The 20333-nt window shown below is 42.5% G+C and overlaps 1 long non-coding RNA gene across 1 annotated transcript in view; it reads right to left on the minus strand.

Moving 5' to 3' along the window:
* Window positions 1-3821: 3821 nt before the first annotated feature.
* Window positions 3822-20333, minus strand: part of LOC145861103 (uncharacterized) — a 30510-nt gene continuing 13998 nt past the window's right edge. Inside the window, exons 3-5 of the long non-coding RNA XR_014380902.1 lie at window positions 11486-11598; window positions 9134-9241; window positions 3822-4031 (exon numbers count right to left, since the gene is read on the minus strand). This is a non-coding gene — a long non-coding RNA (uncharacterized LOC145861103). The remainder of the gene's footprint in view (window positions 4032-9133; window positions 9242-11485; window positions 11599-20333) is intronic.

Below are 20333 nucleotides of genomic sequence, written 5' to 3' on the forward strand. Positions count from 1 at the left end.
AAAGCAAACATTGTAATTGTAGCTAATGTAATGTTATTAGCTAATTCAACCAGTGTGGATTTGTGTGCATGTAGTTATTATAGACTATAATTTAGTAGGATACCAAATACTGACCACTGGTGGGGACAAAATAACTACGTAGTATATGACCCTAATCTGAGCTAAAGTTGCGAACCGGGGAATTAGCTCAAATGGTAGAGCGCTTGCTTAGCATGCGAGAGGTAGCGGGATCGATGCCCGCATTCTCCAAATCATTTTTCTTCGCCCAAAGAGTCTTCTAGAAAGAAGGGCATAGGCTACTGTTACCATGGTGCTCTTTTCAACTATAAAAGCATTGCTGAGAATGACTACGGCGTTTCTGAAGTCAGGATCACGCCAATATACATTATAGTCTTCCCTGTGGCTCAGTTGGTAGAGCATGGTGTGGGCAACACCAGGGTTGTGGGTTCAATTCCCACGGGGGGCCAGTACAAAAAAAAATGCATGGTATGAAATGTATGTATTCAAGTAAGTCGCTCTGGGTAAGAGCATCTGCTAAATGACTAAAATGTATAGTAGGAATTGATTGTGCAACATTTTATGTCAGGTCTCAGTAGGAGGCCATAAAGAATCCAGTTTACCAGTCAGTGGTGTAGTGCTATTTTTTATGGTGTCTGAACGCAGAAAATGTAAATGATGTCATCACTCAAAGTTTGTACTGACAGATGTAGCCAATTGAATAGCCAGCCCACCATTATATAATATGCATAAAATGCATACTCCTGCAATGTCTGCCTATACCCACACATATTGTCTAAATCAAATATTTTTAATAGCGTCAAACACCATATTGGGCATAGGCTACCTCATTTCAAAGTAGGCCATCATCACTGTCTATAGTGAATGATAATTATTCAAGTTTTACCAGTGAAACGTCCAAACTGCATCTCCATGCCAATCATTTGATTGATATCAATCAGTTTCATGGTAATTTAGATTTTCTTGAATTACTGTTTCCTGAGTTAAGTTGTACTAGAGCAGATGGTGTTAACAAACTATTTGTCACGTCCTGACCAGTAAAAGGGGTTATTTGTCATTGTAGTTTGGTCAGGGCGTGGCAGGGGGTGTTTGTTTTGTGTGTTTCGGTGTTTTTGGGTTTAGGTTCTATGTTATCTATTTCTATGTTTATATCTAGTTTTCTATTTCTATGTAGGTTTTTGGCAATGACCTCCAATTAGAGTCAGCTGGTTGTCGTTGTCTCTAATTGGAGGCCATATTTAGTTGTGTTTGTTTCACTTGTGTTTTGTGGGTGGTTATTTTCTGTATAGCCCGGGAGCCTTATGGAACTGGTGTCGTTTGTTTATTTTGTTTAAGTGGTTTCTTTAAATAAATTAAGAAGATGAGCACTTTACCCGCTGCGCCTTGGTCCAATCCTTACGGCGCTTATGACAGTATTAGCCTTTCTTGTATTTTGTTTCGATCAAAGCATATCCTACCATTGGCACGCTCTGCTGAGTTTTGGTGCATTCCACTTTTTTTTTTTTTTAACTATTCAGCTTCAGCTAACCATCCTAAAATATCATGAGAAATGAGATGTTTTTTGTGTAACAGTAACGTTATAGGCCTACTATGCTATGATATTATACTCCATTCGTTTGTATTTTATTTTGTATTCCTCTCGTGTTACTATTTTATTTGTATTATTTTTTTTAAACTCTATCGTTGGGAAGGGCTTGTAAGCAAGCATTTCACGGTAAAGTCTACACCAGTTGTATTCGGCGCGTGTGACAAAACCAGTTTTATTTAAAATGCAAATTAAACATGTGATCTTGTGAAACACTGATTCAGCTTTGATCTAACTTTACCAAACAAGCAACATTCTGAGAGGTGATAATATAGTATTTGTAATAAGTAATGAGTATGACTATTAGGTGTAGGCAACAGATCTTGATGAGATGTCATTTTGTGCCAGGATCGCTTAATGATGTTAAAGAAGTTGAACCAACATGTGGTGCTGAAGGATAGCTCTGCCATTCGGCCAGTTCAGGAACAAACAGTAATTTGCAGTAGCTATTTGTAGGCCATAGCCTAATGTAAATACAAATTCATATGACTTGCCTAGTTAAATAAAGGTTAAGTATAAAAAATCATTACACTGTTTGCGAGAGCCTTATTGTGAGTAGGCATTTCATTGTGTACCTAAGCTTACACACTGTATCATAAATACATTTTGATTTGATTAGCTTGAACATGTGGTTACAATATAGCATATTACAGAATAAAAGTAGTGAAAATAAATCATTACTACATAGAATTGCAGGAAATTAAATTAAAACAGCTAAAAAATCAAGCTTTTGATGTGGTGTATTCACACATATCAATAAACTATAACCTAAATGCATTATTACCTTTAACTTGACCCAATTCACATTTTCAATGGCCCACCCTGAAATACCAAGCTAGAGGGCCCTGTGTCTCAACCAATAGCCAATGTAGGATTAACATCTCAAGCATGGCTACAGCAACTTCCAGAGAGGGTCAGGCTCCTTGGGCTTTGCGGATGCCACTCTCTGGTTTGGGTTTCCTCGGCAGAACTGAGTCACTGTAACCAAGTGGTCACATATCCTTCTGGGTTCCACTGCGCTAAAGGGGTCCATGAAGTTTTATGAACATCCAGGCAGACAGTGAATTTAGATTTTTTTTCAGCATTCTGATTGACCAAAGTGATCAAGCCTTTGACGTGCTTCAACAGTACACACACATAGCCATTAGTTCTTCATCATTCTCACCACTGCCAGAGAATAGACAGGGAAGAAACCACCATTTAACTACCTCCAGACTGTTATTTGGATTTTCATTCTATTGTTTTTCATGGAATACATGTATTCTCAAATTGAAAATAATTGAGGGAGTGCTGCTCCTCCGCGCTCCAGCAGCATTACACCCCTGCAGCTTACATCATCTGACCATCATGCCCTCTGTCCTCTTCACACCCACTAATATTGATACCGCCTCAGTCTGCCAGCAAAGTGTGAATTGCTATAGGCTGTGTTGATACAGGCAGCCAAATTCTGATCTTTTTCCACTAATTGGTCTTTTGACCAATCAGATCAGGTCTGAAAAATATGTAATGTAAGAAGATCTGATGTGATTGATCAAAAGACCAGTTAGTGGAAAAAAGATCAGAATTGGGCTGCTTGTGTCGTATGTAGCTGCAGTGTTCAGCAATCAAGCTAAAGGCAGACCACAACTCTCCTGGGGTCTCATGCTGCACAGCTGAGCAGACATCTGCACATATTCCCAGTGGCTCCTCCACTTCCATCATATGGATGGAGCTGTTGTGAAAGGGGCCGGATTTCATATAGAAGGTCTGTCACACAGACTGCATGTGCAAGCAGGGTGTTTCCTTCTTCATTACCATACATCAGCATGTAAAGCTGCTGAGGGAGAAGGAATTAGATTAGCCTGTGTGTATGTTTATGGCGTGTGTGCGTGTGTGTGAGTCTAAGGATGACACACTTGAGTGAGTTATTTAGGTGGTATTTCTTTGTACTGTACCAGGCTGCCACATTTGTTTCTAATGAAAAGGGGAGAAAATGGTTTGTTTGCCAACAGCTCTGTGCTTGTATGAACTAACGGCTGCGGGGAAAGTGGAGCCTGTTTCTGTCTCACCCACTGCCTCTGCAGTATAGTGCAATGGAGGGGTCTCCGGCCTTAGAGAACATGATGTCCTGTATGATACACTTACTCCTCTTCGTCAGTGTTGGGGAAGCTACTCTGTGCTACCAATTATGTCACGAACCGGCTCGAAGTCCGTAACAAAAAGGGAGACAACGTGGAGATTAGGAATAACAAAAATATATTTATTAACTGAAGTAACATAAATACAATTAACAATGGTGTGTGTGTAGTCAACAACCAAAATCTAACAGTGTGTCTGCATGGAGAGTCTCCTCAATGAATGGGGAAGAGGTGTATTTATCCCAGGACACACCCGGGCCCAGGTGTGTCCCATGTTGCTGACGACCCTCCCAGCTCCGCCCACCGACATCCTAATAAGGAAAACAAGAGCAAAGAGAAAGAACATGGCAGACAGAGTGGGAGGGTCATCACAATTACTTCTCACAAGAATAAGTTAAGCTATACTAAAGCCACCCTTAAGAAAAATATAGTTTACTTAACTAAAGTTACTTAGAAAAAATGGTTCACTACCTCAAAACTACTTAGTGAAAAATTATATCTAAATCTGAAATGTCATAAACTCCAAATTGCAGAACAGATCACTGGATTCAGATGTGAACAGAATGTGTCATTTAGCCTATTAAACACAAAAACTATGTTTCAAGTGAGAATTAAGCAGGTCTGATGTCCCGAAAAATGACATTTTTGCCTACTTCACCCATATTTAGGGGTTCACATCGAAGCTGTGAAACGTATTATTCTTATAAAAAAAATCCCTTAAATTAGTCAAAAAGAATTGCAATGATTGGCCTATAGGTAGCGCTGTGATAAGCAGTCTCACTTAAAGAGCCACTGAATATGCCGATTGGGCGATTCTGCTCATTAGAAAAACGAGATTTCAGTCTTGGACATATGCTGCCTAATCGATTCTGCGTTTGGTGAATGATGTCCCCAGAATCTCAGATAACTCAAGAAATCTGTAATTTATTTAGACATTTTTGTAGAGGATGTTAAAGTTGCACAATTTTACATATAACTAAGTTATTTGGTGCAGTATTTCTCAAGTAAAAAATATGGGACGTGTTGTCTTATGTAAACAAAGTCGGGCTGTTGGGCAGTTTTGTCTCACCGTCTATGCTATTGGATAGAGAGCAATCAATCCCATGTTAGTGGGCAAATGTACATTGTCAAATCAACCTCCATTTATTTACCCGTTGTGATGCACGGATGTTTCAAAGACTGATTTTATGAGCAACATTATCCTATTTACACTTTGTAGTACATCTTGACACCAGAATAACTGTTTTAAATGAATCAAATTTTTAGCAGATGTTAGCAGTGTAGCGAAATGCTTGAGTTCCTAGCTCCAACAGTGCAGTAGTATCTAACAATTCACAACAATACACACAAATCTAAAAGTAAAAGAATGTAATTAAGAAATATATAAATATTAGATCGAGCAATGTCGGAGTGGCATTGATTAAAATACAGTAGAATAGAATATAGTACATACATATGAGATGAGTAAAGCCGAATGTAAAAATTATTTAAACGTTATTAAAGTGACAAGTGTTCCATTATTAAAGTCACCAGTGATTCCAAGTCTAGGGCAGCAGCCGCTAAGGTGCAGGTTTGCGTAACCGGGTGGTAGTCGACAAGTGATGACTATTTAACAGTCTGATGGCCTTGAGATAGAAGCTGTTTTTCAGTCTCTCGGTCCCTGCTTTGATGTACCTGTACTGACCTCGCCTTCTGGATGATAGTGGGTTGAACAGGCTGTGGCTCGAGTGGATGATATCCTTGATGATCTTTTGGGCCTTCCTGTGACATCGGGTGCTGTATGTGTCCTGGAGGGCAGGTAGTTTGCCCCCGGTGATGTGTTGGGCAGACTGCACCACCCTCTGGAGAGCCCTGATCCTGTCAGGCGGTGATACCGCCTGACAGGATCCTCTCATTTATGCATCTGTAAAAGTTTCTGAATTTTAGGGGCCAAGCCAAATTTCTTAAGCCTCCTGAGGTTGAAGAGGTGCAATTGTGCCTTCTTCACAACACTGTCTGTGTGGGTGGACCATTTCAGATCGTCAGGAACTTGAAGCTTTCCACATTTCCCCTCTGCTGTTTCCTGAAGTCCACAATCCTTTGTTTTGCTGACATTGAGTGAGAGGTTATTTTCCTGACACCATACTCCGAGGGCCCTCACCTCCTCCCTGTAGCCTGTCTCGTTGTTGTTGGTAATCAAGCCTTCCACTGTAGTGTCGTCTGCAAACTTGATGATTGAGTTGGAGGCGTGCATAGCCACGCAGTCGTGGGTGAACAGGGAGTACAGGAGGGGGCTGAGAACGTACCCTTGAGGGGCCCCAGTGTTGAGGATCAGCGGAGTGGAGATGTTGTTTCCTACCTTCATCACCTGGGGGCGGCCCGTCAGGAAGTCCAGGACCCAGTTGCACAGGGCGGGGTCGAGACCCAGGGTCTCAAGCTTAATGATGAGTTTGGAGGGTACTATGGTGTTGAATGCTGAGCTAAAGTCAATGAACAGCATTATTACATAGGTATTCCTCTTGTCCTGATAGGATAGGGCAGTGTGCAGTATGATGGCGATTGCATCGTCTGTGGACCTATTGGGGTGGTAAGCAAATTGGAGTGGGTCTAGGGTGACAGGTAGGGTGGAGGTGATATGATCCTTGACTAGTCTCTCAAAGCACCTCATGATGACAGAAGTGAGTGCTACGGGGCGATAGTCATTTAGTTCAGTTACCTTAACTTTCTTGGGGACAGGAACAATGGTGGCTATCTTGAAGCAAGTGGGTACAGCAGACTGGGTTAGGGATTGATTGAATACGTCCGTAAACACACCAGCCAGCTGGTCTGCGCATGCTCTGTGCAGACCGCACCACCCACTGGAGAGCCCTGCGGTTGTGGGTGGTGCAGTTGTCGTACCAGGCGATGATACGATGCAATCGCCATCACACTGCACACTGCCCTATCCCATCTGGACAAGAGGAATACCTATGTAAGAATGCTGTTCATTGACTAAGCTCAGCAGTCAACACCATTGGGATGCCTCCTTTCGAGGGTTAACACGTTTAAATGTTTTACTCACGTCGGCCATGGAGAAGGAGAGCCGGCGTCGGTGGCACTGTATTGTCCTCAAAGCGTGCAAAGAAGTTTAATTTATCTGGAAGCAAGACATCAACATCCGCGACGGGGCTGGTTTTCTTTTTGTAATCCGTGATTGTCTGTAGACCCTGCCACATACGTCTCGTGTTTGAGCCGTTGAATTACGACTCCCCTTTGTCTCTATACTGACGCTTTGCTTGTTTGATTGCCTTTCAGAGGGAATAACGACACTGTTTGTATTCGGCCATGTTTCCAGTCACCTTGCCATGATTAAATGCAGCGGTACGCGCTTTCAGTTTTGCGAGAATGCTGCCATCAATCCACGGTTTCTGGTTAGAGAAGGTTTTAATAGTCACAGTGGGTACAACATTTCCTATACACTTCCTTATAAACTCACTCACTGAGGCAGCGTATACGTCAATGTTATTGTCTGAGGCTACCTGGAACATATCCCAGTCCACGTTTGGTCAGACCAGTGTTGGATAGACCTAAGCACGGGCGCTTCCTGTTTTAGTTTCTGCCTATAGGTTGGGGAGCAACACGATGGAGTCATGGTCGGATTTGCCAAAAGGATGGCGGGGGAGGGCCTTGCATGCATCGTGGAAGTTAGAGAAGCAATTGTCGAGCGTCTTACTCGCTCGTGTACTGCAATCGATATGCTGATAGCCTTGTTGTCAAATTAGCTTTGTTAAAGTCCCCAGCTACAGTAAATGCAGCCTCAAGATATATGGTTTCCAGTTTGCATAAAGTCCAGTGAAGTTCCTTGATGGCCATCTTGGTATCTGGTTGCGGGGGGAATATACAGTGAGGGAAAAAAGTATTTGATCCCCTGCTGATTTTGTACATTTGCCCACTGACAAAGAAATGATCAGTCTATAATTTTAATGGTAGGTTTATTTGAACAGTGAGAGACAGAATAAAAAAATAAATAAAAAAAACGCATGTCAAAAATGTTATAAATTGATTTGCATTTTAATGAGGGAAATAAGTATTTGACCCCTGCAGCCCCTACTAGTCATTAAGGTTTCGAGGCTGACGTTTGGCAACTCGAACCTTCAGCTCCCTCCACAGATTTTCTATGGGATTAAGGTCTGGAGACTGGCTAGGCCACTCCAGGACCTTAATGTGCTTCTTCTTGAGCCACTCCTTTGTTGCCTTGGCCGTGTGTTTTGGGTCATTGTCATGCTGGAATACCCATCCACGACCCATTTTCAATGCCCTGGCTGAGGGAAGGAGGTTCTCACCCAAGATTTGACGGTACATGGCCCCGTCCATCGTCCCTTTGATGCGGTGAAGTTGTCCTGTCCCCTTAGCAGAAAAACACCCCCAAAGCATAATGTTTCCACCTCCATGTTTGACGGTGGGGATGGTGTTCTTGGGGTCATAGGCAGCATTCCTCCTCCTCCAAACACGGCGAGTTGAGTTGATGCCAAAGAGCTCCATTTTGGTCTCATCTGACCACAACACTTTCACCCAGTTGTCCTCTGAATCATTCAGATGTTCATTGGCAAACTTCAGACGGGCATGTATATGTGCTTTCTTGAGCAGGGGGACCTTGCGAGCACTGCAGGATTTCAGTCCTTCACGAAGTAGTGTGTTACCAATTGTTTTCTTGGTGACTATGGTCCCAGCTGCCTTGAGATCATTGACAAGATCCTCCCGTGTAGTTCTGGGCTGATTCCTCACCGTTCTCATGATCATTGCAACTCCACGAGGTGAGATCTTGCATGGAGCCCCAGGCCGAGGGAGATTGACAGTTCTTTTGTGTTTCTTCCATTTGCGAATAATCGCACCAACTGTTATAACACCAACTCACCTTCTCACCAAACTGCTTGGCGATGGTCTTGTAGCGATGGTCTTGATTGATTGCTTCTGTGGACAGATGTCTTTTATACAGGTAACAAACTGAGATTAGGAGCACTCCCTTTAAGAGTGTGCTCCTAATCTCAGCTCGTTACCTGTATAAAAGACACCTGGGAGCCAGAAATCTTTCTGATTGAGAGGGGGTCAAATACTTATTTCCCTCATTAAAATGCAAATCAATTTATAACATTTTTGACACGCGTTTTTCTGGATTTCTTTGTTGTTATTCTGTCTCTCACTGTTCAAATAAACCTACCATTAAAATTATAGACTGATCATTTCTTTGTCAGTGGGCAAATGTACAAAATCAGCAGGGGATCAAATACTTTTTTCCCTCACTGTACACGGCTGTGACGATAACCGAGGAGAGTTCTCTTGGGAGATAATACGGTCGGAATTTGATTGTGAGGAATTCTATGTTAAGTGAACAAAAGGACTTGAGTTCATGTATGTTGTTACAATTACACCATGAGTCGTTAATCATGAAACATACACCGTACAGCAGGTAGGCTGCCAGGACAGCCAGGAAGGCCTTGCCTGGGATCTGGAATGGGACCACAGTACGTGGGTGGAGGGATGCCCTGATGTGGGCCCACTGGCACTGTGGAGGAGAGAGGAAAGTTTGTGGTTATTCCAAACAAAGGTGTTGGGTTATTCAGTCATGTCACTCATTTTTAGGAAGATCCATTGTCAGACAAATACTACTACTCACTTCCCAATAGAACACATATTGGTGTTGAATCCCTAGCTGTAACTAACATACACTACATGGCCAAAAATATGTGGACACCTGCTCATCAAACATCTCATTTCAAAACCCCCCTTTGATGCTATAACAGCCTCCACTCTTCTGGGAAGGCTTTCCACTAGATGTTGGAACATTGCTGCGGGGACTTGCTTCCATTTTAGCCACAAGAGCATTGGTGAGATCAGGCACTGATGTTGGGCGATTAGGAATGGCTCGCAGTTCGCATTCCAATTCATCTCAAAGGTGTTCGATGAGATTGAGGTCAGAGCTCTGTGCAGGCCAGTCAAGTTCTACCACAATGATCTCAACAAACCATTTCTGTATGGACCTCGCTTTGTGCACGGGGCAATGTCATGCTGAAATAGGAAAGGGCCTTCCCCAAACTGTTGCCACAACGTTGGAAGCAACAGAATTGTCTAGCATGTCATTGTATGCTGTTGTGTTAAGATTTCCCTTCACTGGAACAAAGGAGCCTGAACCTTGAAAAACAGACCCAGACCAATAATTCCTCCTCCACCAAACTTTACAGTTGGCACTATGCATTGGGGTAGGCAGCGTTCAGCTGCCATCCGCCAAACCCAGATTTGGCCGTCAGACTGCCAGATGGTGAAGCGTGATTCATCAATCCAGAGAACGCGTTCCCACTGCTCCAATGGTGGCGAGCTTTACACCACTCCAGCCGACGCTTGGCATTGCACATGGTGATCTTAGGCTGCTCGGCCATGGAAACCCATTTCATGAAGCTCCCGATGAACAGTTATTGTGCTGACGTTGCTTCCAGAGACAGTTTGGAACTCGGTAGTGAGTGCTACAACCGAGGATAGACAATTATTATTTATCGGTTTTTTTTAGCTTGTGTGTCCTACCACTTTGCGGCTGAGCCGTTGTTGCTCCTTTCCACTTCACAACAACAGCACTTACAGCTGACCAGGGCAGAAATGTGAGGAACTGTCTTGTTGTAAAGGTGGCATCCTATGATGGTGCCATGTTGAAAGTCACTGAGCTCTTCAGTACGTGCCATTCTACTGCCAATGTTTGTCTATGGAAATTGCATGGCTGTGTGCTTGATTTTACACACCTGTCAGCAACGGGTGTGGCTGAAATAGCCGAATCCACTAATTTGAAGGGGTGTCCACATACTAGTGTAATTCTTGTTCATAACTAGCCAATACATTTATTTACAGCTGACTGCTAATTTTCAAGGGTTGATTTTCAAGTGTTCTCACACAAAAGGTTTGATTTAATAGCTTTAAATCTCATACTTTACTCTACTTTGAGCCAGACCAACAGCCATTAGTATCTGCAGCTAGCGATGTATAGTACAGCACGACCTCAGAGAGAAGACTCTGGTGCCCTGCTCTGTTCACAGGAGTCTTTTGATTAGAAATGCTGAATCCCCAAGGCAGGCCTTCCCCCGGGTTGAGAGGGATAGTAGGGGCTGCAGACGAGTCTATACAGTACTGGCCTTTGATCACTGCTTCTTGTTTGATGACTGCCTCTATTAGTCCAGCATGGAGAGGAAATTCAACCTCCTGATGACAGGAAATAGGTCTCTGTAGGATGGGGCTGACTGATTATTATTATGAACACGAACGCCATGAAGAGGCCTTATTAAAGCTGGATATAATAAAATATTTATATGAGAACTTGCGACAGTGGTAGCACTGGAAGCTATACTTTCATTATTCTAATCTACTGAGCCATTTACTTTATGTTCATATTCTTATCTTTTATTATTTCTTATTGTTGTTGCATTGTCAAGAAGGAACCTGCAAGTAAGCATTTCATTTAACGGTGTGTACCATCTGTATCCCTTACATACGACTACACAGTACACAGTACACAGTTTGAACTTTCAGGGGCTCTAGTCACTCTGAAGTGATTCAGGTCCGGTACTGCTTGCCGTGCGGTAGCAGAGAGAACATACTATGACTTGGGTGGCTGGAGTGTTTGACAATTTTTTGGGCCTTCCTCTGACACCGCGTAGTATAGAGGTCCTGGATGTAGAAGAAGTAATGTAGGTAGAGCACATTACATTCTGGGAACTGTAGTTTATGTTATTAACCCATAATAACACATATGTCCCCCATATCTTACCTGGGCAATGCCTCGAACACAGTCCAATCAGGCATCCAGGTGCAGCCAGGCACTATGAGTCCATAGACAAAGGCCCCCAGCATTGGCAGAATGTAGAACAGGAAGTGCAGAATCTACAACAGGGATTACATCACAGGATTACATCACAGAACAAGTGTCTCAGAGACCTCTGTGTGATTCCAGCCGGCCCGCTCCAACGTGCAGCTCTGACACTCCAATGGAGAATTAATATAGACACACCAATGGACAATTAATGCAGTACATCTTCATCCTTGCTAGGGCACTAACAGCGTTACAGCAGTTCAAGCACTCACACAGAATACAGATAACACTGCTGCCGGCTGCATAGACCCACACACACACACACACACACACACACACACACACACACACACACACACACACACACACACACACACACACACACACACACACACACACACACAAAGTGCTTTCACAATGCACACTGAGGACCAAATTGTAGTGTTCAAATAGAGGTCATTACATTGACTCTCACTTGCACTTCAACAGAAAATATTTGGAGCTTGAAAGTCAGGTAGCTGCTGAAGTAATGGTATCAAATTATACCTTTGAACAGTGGCTTTTGTTCTAGGGCTGTGGTCCTGATGAATCCTAATGAATTGAGCACTGACGCTGAGAGCCAATCACACGTTGCCCTTCAGTCCTTGGAGCAGTGTCTGTGTGCTGCGCACGGTCATCTGTCTGCCGTGGTTGATCACCATCAATGATTAAAAAGGTTGCTCAATGCAAAGGCAGGGTAACACTATGCACACCGCCCCTCCACACACACACACACACACACACACACACACACACACACACACACACACACACACACACACACATGCTTTGACACACACATGCTAGCTAGCTAGAGCATACACACATGCATGCATACACACACCTCCCACCCGGTGTGTTGCTGATGGTGGGTTCAGGGGAAGGAGGATTAGCTTATCAAGTTCTCAGCATGCAGTTCCCTGCCTGATCGATGCTTGGCCATTGTTCCTGGACTGGAGCCACAACAAGGTCTTTAGATAACCTATTGACTCCGTTAAGAACCCTAATAAAACAAAAACACCCAGCGTTTGAAGTAAACCCAGGTGGCCGTTGAGACCGGCCCAGTCACAACCACATTCTCTTGCCTAACAAATGAGAGACGATGAACCAACCTGGCCTCTCAGCCCTCTCATTGTGGCGTAATGATGAGATACACAGAGAGGAGAGAGAGTGCAGGCTTCAAGGCAACTCCAAGTGATCTCTGGATGGAGTGGCTATTACATTGTTATTTAAAACACACACACACACACACACACACACACACACACACACACACACACACACACACACACACACACACACACACACACACACACACACACACACACACACACACACACACACACACACACACACACACACACACACACACACACGAGGAAGGTTACAACATGATCCTCTAGGCAGTACTTTATAAACTACTCATCTGTAGGATCAGTTATTGTAATACAAACCATGTCTGATCACAGGAGAATGTGATAGAGAACAAGTATTGAATGAAAATCACATTTAAACATATAATAAGTAGGTACATTTTTCCACAAATCAGACAAATCATCTTCAAGTGGCTTTTTGCGAGGGGAGTATCATATGAGACCAGCCATATGACATGATTGAATCAGCACAGAAGATGTTGCACATAATCTATGCATCATAAACAAATCATTATCTACTACAAAGACAGGTGGCACATGAGGGAATCACTTATATATGCATCAACTCTTTAGGCTGTACTAAAATTGGTGCGCTGGACCAATCCTCATATAACACTTTATTTTTGATGTTTTATTTTTGAGTGTTTATTTCTAAGTGTGTTCAGGCCCTGCTGGCTCACCAAGCCCCTGAAGAAAGTGAAGGACATGGTCCCCAGTATCAGCAGCACCAGGAAAAGGTCTGTTGGGCGCCAGATGAGACTAAAACTTTGATCATAGTGGGCCTAGAATACACAAACACCAGGGGAGAAGAAGCTTCTTTAGACAGATGATATGCACTCAAACATAGCCATAAATACACACTTCTGAGAAGATATTGTAGAAACATAGCATTACTAGGACCTGATCAAGTCTAACTCTGAGCCATAGAAATAGAATGATGAAAACCGTCTTGGAACCTTTAACCCTCGCATTTGACTGGTAAACTCATGGGCAATTTCACAATGGCTGCCTGGTACTGTGACGCAATACTTTTTATGGTAACATAGAATGTTCATTCAAATGATGTTAACGTATGTGGCTCATGCAATGGAATGTATTTTTTGTAATGTTAGTTGAGTTGAATCAACAAATCACAGCACATATTGAAGGGTACACTTCCTGCTTTTACTTCCTGCTTTGTGCCCATTGGTACACTCGCAATGGCCCCCAGTACACCCATTATGCACCCATTATGCCATCCTTGACTTTAATAGATGCCGCGTTCTAAACAACTGGGAACTCTGAAAAATACGAGGTCAAATCATGATCTCAGTGATCTTCAAGTCGGAGCTCTAGAAAGAGACCCGAGTTCACAAGTTGCATAACCGTTCAAATCTATTTTTCCCGGTAGCAGCAAAAAAAATTCTCTGTTGTTTTTAACACACTGAAGTCAGAATTTTTTGAGTTCACAGTTGTTTTGAACTAGGTAAGAGTGCCACAGTATGAGTCATAACTGTGTAAATCTCTCTGGGACAAGGTGACTTTTAACAACATATTCGCCTGTATTTACACCCAACAAATGAAACGCTAATTAGCTGATAATGTGGCTATTATAAAGAACTACAAATGCAATGATGATGATATGGACGAGACTGCCACATTGAGGCAAAGGTAAGACTGTCTGGATTAACTATCTAATGTTAGCTAAATGTAGTTACAGTGAGGGAAAAAAGTATTTGATCCCCTGCTGATTTTGTACGTTAGCCCACTGACAAAGAAATTATCAGTCCATCATTTTAATGGTAGGTTTATTTGAACAGTGAGAGACAGAATAACAACAAAGAAATCCAGAAAAACGCGTGTCAAAAAATGTTATAAATTGATTTGCATTTTAATGAGGGAAATAAGTATTTGTCCCTCTCTCAATCAGAAAGATTTCTGGCTCCCAGGTGTCTTTTATACAGGTAACGAGCTGAGATTAGGAGCACACTCTTAAAGGGAGTGCTCCTAATCTCAGTTTGTTACCTGTATAAAAGACATCTGTCCAAAGAAGCAATCAATCAGATTTCAAACTCTCCACCATGGCCAAGACCAAAGAGCTCTCCAAGGATGTCAGGGACAAGAATGTAGACCTACACAAGGCTGGAATGGGCTACAAGACCATCGCCAAGCAGTTTGGTGAGAAGGTGACAACAGTTGGTGCGATTATTCGCAAATGGAAGAAACACAAAAGAACTGTCAATCTCCCTCGGCCTGGGGCTCCATGCAAGATCTCACCTCGTGGAGTTGCAATGATCATGAGAATGGTGAGGAATCAGCCCAGAACTACACGGGAGGATCTTGTCAATGATCTCAAGGCAGCTGGGACCATAGTCACCAAGAAAACAATTGGTAACACAATACTTCGTGAAGGACTGAAATCATGCAGCGCTCGCAAGGTCCCCCTGCTCAAGAAAGCACATATACATGCCCGTCTGAAGTTTGCCAATGATCATCTGAATGATTCAGAGGACAACTGGGTGAAAGTGTTGTGGTCAGATGAGACCAAAATGAAGTCTTTGGCATCAACTCAACTCGCCGTGTTTGGAGGAGGAGGAATGCTGCCTATGACCCCAAGAACACCATCCCCACCGTCAAACATAGAGGTGGAAACATTATGCTTTGGGGGTGTTTTTCTGCTAAGGGGACAGGACAACTTCACCGCATCAAAGGGACGATGGACGGGGCCATGTACCGTCAAATCTTGGGTGAGAACCTCCTTCCCTCAGCCAGGGCATTGAAAATGGGTCATGGATGGGTATTCCAGCATGACAATGACCCAAAACACACAGCCAAGGCAACAAAGGAGTGGCTCAAGAAGAAGCACATTAAGGTCCTGGAGTGGCCTAGCCAGTCTCCAGACCTTAATCCCATAGAAAATCTGTGGAGGTAGCTGAAGGTTTGAGTTGCCAAACGTCAACCTCGAAACCTTAATGACTTGGAGAAGATCTGCAAAGAGGAGTGGGACAAAATCCCTCCTGAGATGTGTGCAAACCTGGTGGCCAACTACAAGAAACGTCTGACCTCTGTGATTGCCAACAAGGGTTTTGCCACCAAGTACTAAGTCATGTTTTGCAGAGGGGTCAAATACTTATTTCCCTCATTAAAATGCAAATCAATTTATAACATTTTTGACATGCGTTTTTCTGGATTTTTTGTTGTTATTCTGTCTCTCACTGTTCAAATAAACCTACCATCAAAATTATAGACTGATCATTTCTTTGTCAGTGGGCAAATGTACAAAATCAGCAGGGGATCAAATACTTTTTCCCCTCACTGTATGAATAAATTGGCAAAATGTCTTTAAATATACCTGTTAGCAAAGGTGCCAGCTAGAGATGACGTGCAGGAGCTTGCAGGGCTTTGTAGTCTTGCATGATGTTTACTTTGATGCTAATTAGCATTTTCAAATCTGAGTATATACACTACCGCTGGCCTTCTAGGCAGAGTTGCAAAGAAAAAGTCATATCTCAGACAGGCCAATAAAAAGAAAAGATTAAGATGGGCAAAAGAACACAGCCACTGGAAAGAGGAACTGTGCCTAGAAGGCCAGCATCCCGGAGTCGCCTCTTCACTGTTGACTTTGAGACTGGTGTTTTGCGGGTATTATTTATTGAAGCTGCCAGTTGAGGACTTGTGAGGCATCTGTTTCTCAAACTAGACACTCTAATGTACTTGTCCTCTTGCTCAGTTGTGCACCGGGGCCTCCCACTCCTCTTTCTATTCTGGTTAGAGCCAGTTTGCGCTGTTCTGTGAAGGGAGTAGTACACAGCGTTGCACGAGATCTTCTGTTTCTTGACAATTTCTCACATTGAATAGCATTAATTTCTCAGAACAAGAATAGACTGACGAGTTTCAGAAGAAAGTTCTTTGTTTCTGGCCATTTTGAGCCTGTAATCGTACACACATATGTTAATGCACCAGATACTCAACTAGTCTAAAGAAGGCCAGTTGTATTTCTTCTTTAATCAGAACAACAGTTTTCAGCTGTGCTAACATAATTGCAAAAGGGTTTTCTAATGATCAATTAGCCTTTTAAAATGATAAACTTGGATTAGCTAACACAACGTGCCATTGGAACACAGGACTGACAATTGCTGATATTGGGCCTCTGTACTCCTATGTAGATATTCCATTAAAAATCATCCGTTTCCAGCTGCAATAGTAATTTACAACATTAACCATGTCTATACTATTTCTGGTCAATTTGATGTTATTTTAATGGACAAAAAAAAGTGCTTTTCTTTTAAAAACAAGGACATTTCTAAGTGACCCCAAACTTTTGAATGGTAGTTAATTTTTATTGATAAATGTCACCTTGTCCACAAGAGATTTACATGGTTATCAAAATGTCACGTAAGGGTAAGACTACACGAAACACAGCCCTTATTTTAAGTGTTTCTAAAATCCCCTATAGGAAAAATGTATGGTGGAAAAACGATTGGAACCATTTCCCTGTTTGACCGCTAGGTTTTATGGGTATTATGACACCTCCACTACGGGGCTCTATGGGGACGCCCATTCTATTTCTATGATCTGAGCCCTAGTTTCCTGGTGAGGTCACATGGTTAGGTAAAACTCCTGGCCCTAAGCAATCCACCAGGTTAATCAGCTGCGCCCTTCATCTCACCCTGTATCTGCCTAGGGTGGGCCCAGGCGATCAAGCTGTTGAACAGCTTGATCGCTCCCCATATAGGAAGCAATAGGTAGGGCATGTTGAGCCAGAAAGCGGGACGGATATCTGACCCAAATTTACCTGCCAGGGAGGGAAACATAGAGAGCATTTCATCCCCTAAAAGTATGAAGAGGAACTGGGTACATCTGAAGTAGAGTAGAGCAGTCTAATTTTAACCGTGTTATAGTTGACACATTTCCATGACGTTTACATGAGAAACAGAGTAGACCTTGCCAAAAGAGGAGACCACATTATCATAACTTGGAGGTTCTATTATACACAGCTTGTAATTAACTTAAATGATGTTCTAAATAAGTCCGCAGTAGGGCATCATTGAATAAATATACAACTTAAATACAAAATGATGGTAACACATTGTTGTGGGTTAGTTTGATCCTCCGATACTTCTCCATTTGAAACCCAGAGAACAGATGCTTCGAGACTAGTTTTGCTTTGTTCTGTCAATTCTAAAGGCAAGTGCATTGTTGTACTGGCAGCCTACACTGTGACACTGATGCTACAACACTGTACAGATGTACAGTTGATTAACTTGGTCATTGTGGGATACAGGAGGGGCAAAGGAGAGACTCACCTACAACAATTCCTGTCACAAAGACACTCATGTTGGCCAACAACGATCCAGCCCAGAAGAGACTGCGGGTATGGTAAGACATACTGAGAGAGGGAAAGAAATGGCCCAAAGTGGTTACTCCCATCACTGTAAACTAGTGGCAAATTAATGGCCCAGCAGTGAGATGATGTGTGGTCGTAAATGTGGTCACACAAAGATGTCAGATTCTGAGGTACAAAGCCTTAGCCCTCTTGGCAAAGGGGACTATAAGGTACAATTCAATATAATACAATACTTGCTTAATTGGTCCAGGCATGAATGGAGTGTGTTAGAATCGTAGTGCATGTGTGATTTGTAGATCACCATTACAAGAAGACCAAGGTGACAGTGTTCCATAAGCGTTGTATCGTCATGAGGTACATGATAAAGTGCACTATTCCGTCCCAGTAGCAGATCATGATGGCTCTCCCTGCCACACACAATGTAACCATGAACCTCATGGAGGGAGGTTGCTCTTTAAAAAGTACAGTGCGGGGAAGTATAGAGTTGTACTATGAATTTGAATAGTATAATTTGTATGTGTATTTATTAGGGATCCCCATTAGCTGTTGCCAAGGCAACAGACAGAACACTGTCACCTTGGTCTTCTTGTAATGGTGATCTACAAATCACACATGCACTACGATTCTAACACACTCCATTCATGCCTGGACAACAGACAGATTCAACATTTGTATTTATATTAGCAAGATGGAGAATCGAGAGACGAACCATTTTCTGGTAGAATTCCATCATTCCGGAGAGAAAACAGTCATGTTCCAAAGAACTCACAAGGTCAATGACACAAGTGAAGGACAACTCTGCTAACACTGTAAAGACAATGCGAACATTCACTCCTGTGGAAGATTGATATTGTGAAAGTGGGCAATAATGAGCATGAAGCAATACAGCATTATAGAAAGTTTATGTTGAAAGCCTCAATTACACAACAGAAAATAACTTGGATTAATGCGTGGCTGTTGGTCTGTTCAACTTTCTTTGTGACGATTAGCATACACGGATTGCATTTGTGAGCATATTCAGCTCTAAGAAAGGCCCTCATTCAATTTGTTGCAAAATTCAGCAGACTAACAGAATTCTGTAGCAGCTAGATGTTAAGTTGTAGGAACAGTTATGATTATCCTCATTGTAGTTATGGTGAAGAGAAAGCTCCTTCCTCCATGTAATTATTACCCAATCTGCTTGGTCTGCCTCTTAAAACGTTTAATAAAACTGTCAGAACAATATTACTGCTTATAAAGACGCTTTGAACAGTGGATTTGAAGAGTGGATTTGTGAGAAGCTCAACCTCTTTTTCTCTCATGAACAGTTAGCTAACCACCACAACTCCTTTTCTTTCACACTCACCATCCTTGTGTTTAAAATATTTCCCTCCAACCAACCAGCTATTGATTTTCTGGGCTGTGGAGAGAGATAATGATGTCTGCTGGCTGTAGGCTGGGTGAAGGGAGATTTATATTGGGAGATGTGGGTTGAGTTTTCCTCGAGTTAAGAGCACAGCGGTGCTGAGAGGGCAACTATCTCAGAGTCATAGCCTGAAACCCCATGTGTGTCTGGGAGACACATAATGAGTGGCGGGGGATAAAGAGGACTGGAGATAGCCAAGGAAAAGAGCTCAGTTAAAGTGGCTGGTAATGTGCTGCCAACAGACGTAGTGGTTCTCCACATTATTCTCCAGACTCTTTAACCTCTAAAAGAGGGGGGGGGGGGGGTCATATAGATATTTAATTTAGAATTTTAGGACCCCTGTAGCTAGGTATCAAACATTTTATAAAATATTTTATTTGGCCTTTGCTACTATAGCCCATATAAACGCATTTAAAAACACATTCATAAATGACAAAACCAACAGTCCAAAATTAAATCATAAGGAATAAGGTTTTGAAGTGGCTTTCCTGTATCTAGGAAACATAAGAAAGCTAAGGAAAATATTTAAGTTTTTTGGACACATATTTAACCCCTTTTTTTTTGTTGGCACAAAATTACCTCAATACTACCATTAATGTTTTTTAACCAGTTCCGGTTACCTTCAGACCCGTGATAATTGTGGGAATGTCTCATCTTTCCATAGAGTGGTCATATTAGTTTGTGGGCCAAATCGTTTGGATGCTACAGACATTTTCGTGAGAAGACCTATTGTCGGAATGTCTCATGGTCTGACCAACATCACTGTAGCTTGGCCACCTTCCACCGCAGATGCGGAAGGCTGACATAGGCGGATGCAGTGGATGTTACTGATACTGAACAAAATATGAAACGCAACATGCCACAATTTCAACGATTTTACTG

Source organism: Salmo salar, chromosome 16, assembly GCF_965601325.2.
Source record: "Salmo salar chromosome 16, fSalSal1, whole genome shotgun sequence".
NCBI classification, from domain to species: domain Eukaryota; kingdom Metazoa; phylum Chordata; class Actinopteri; order Salmoniformes; family Salmonidae; genus Salmo; species Salmo salar.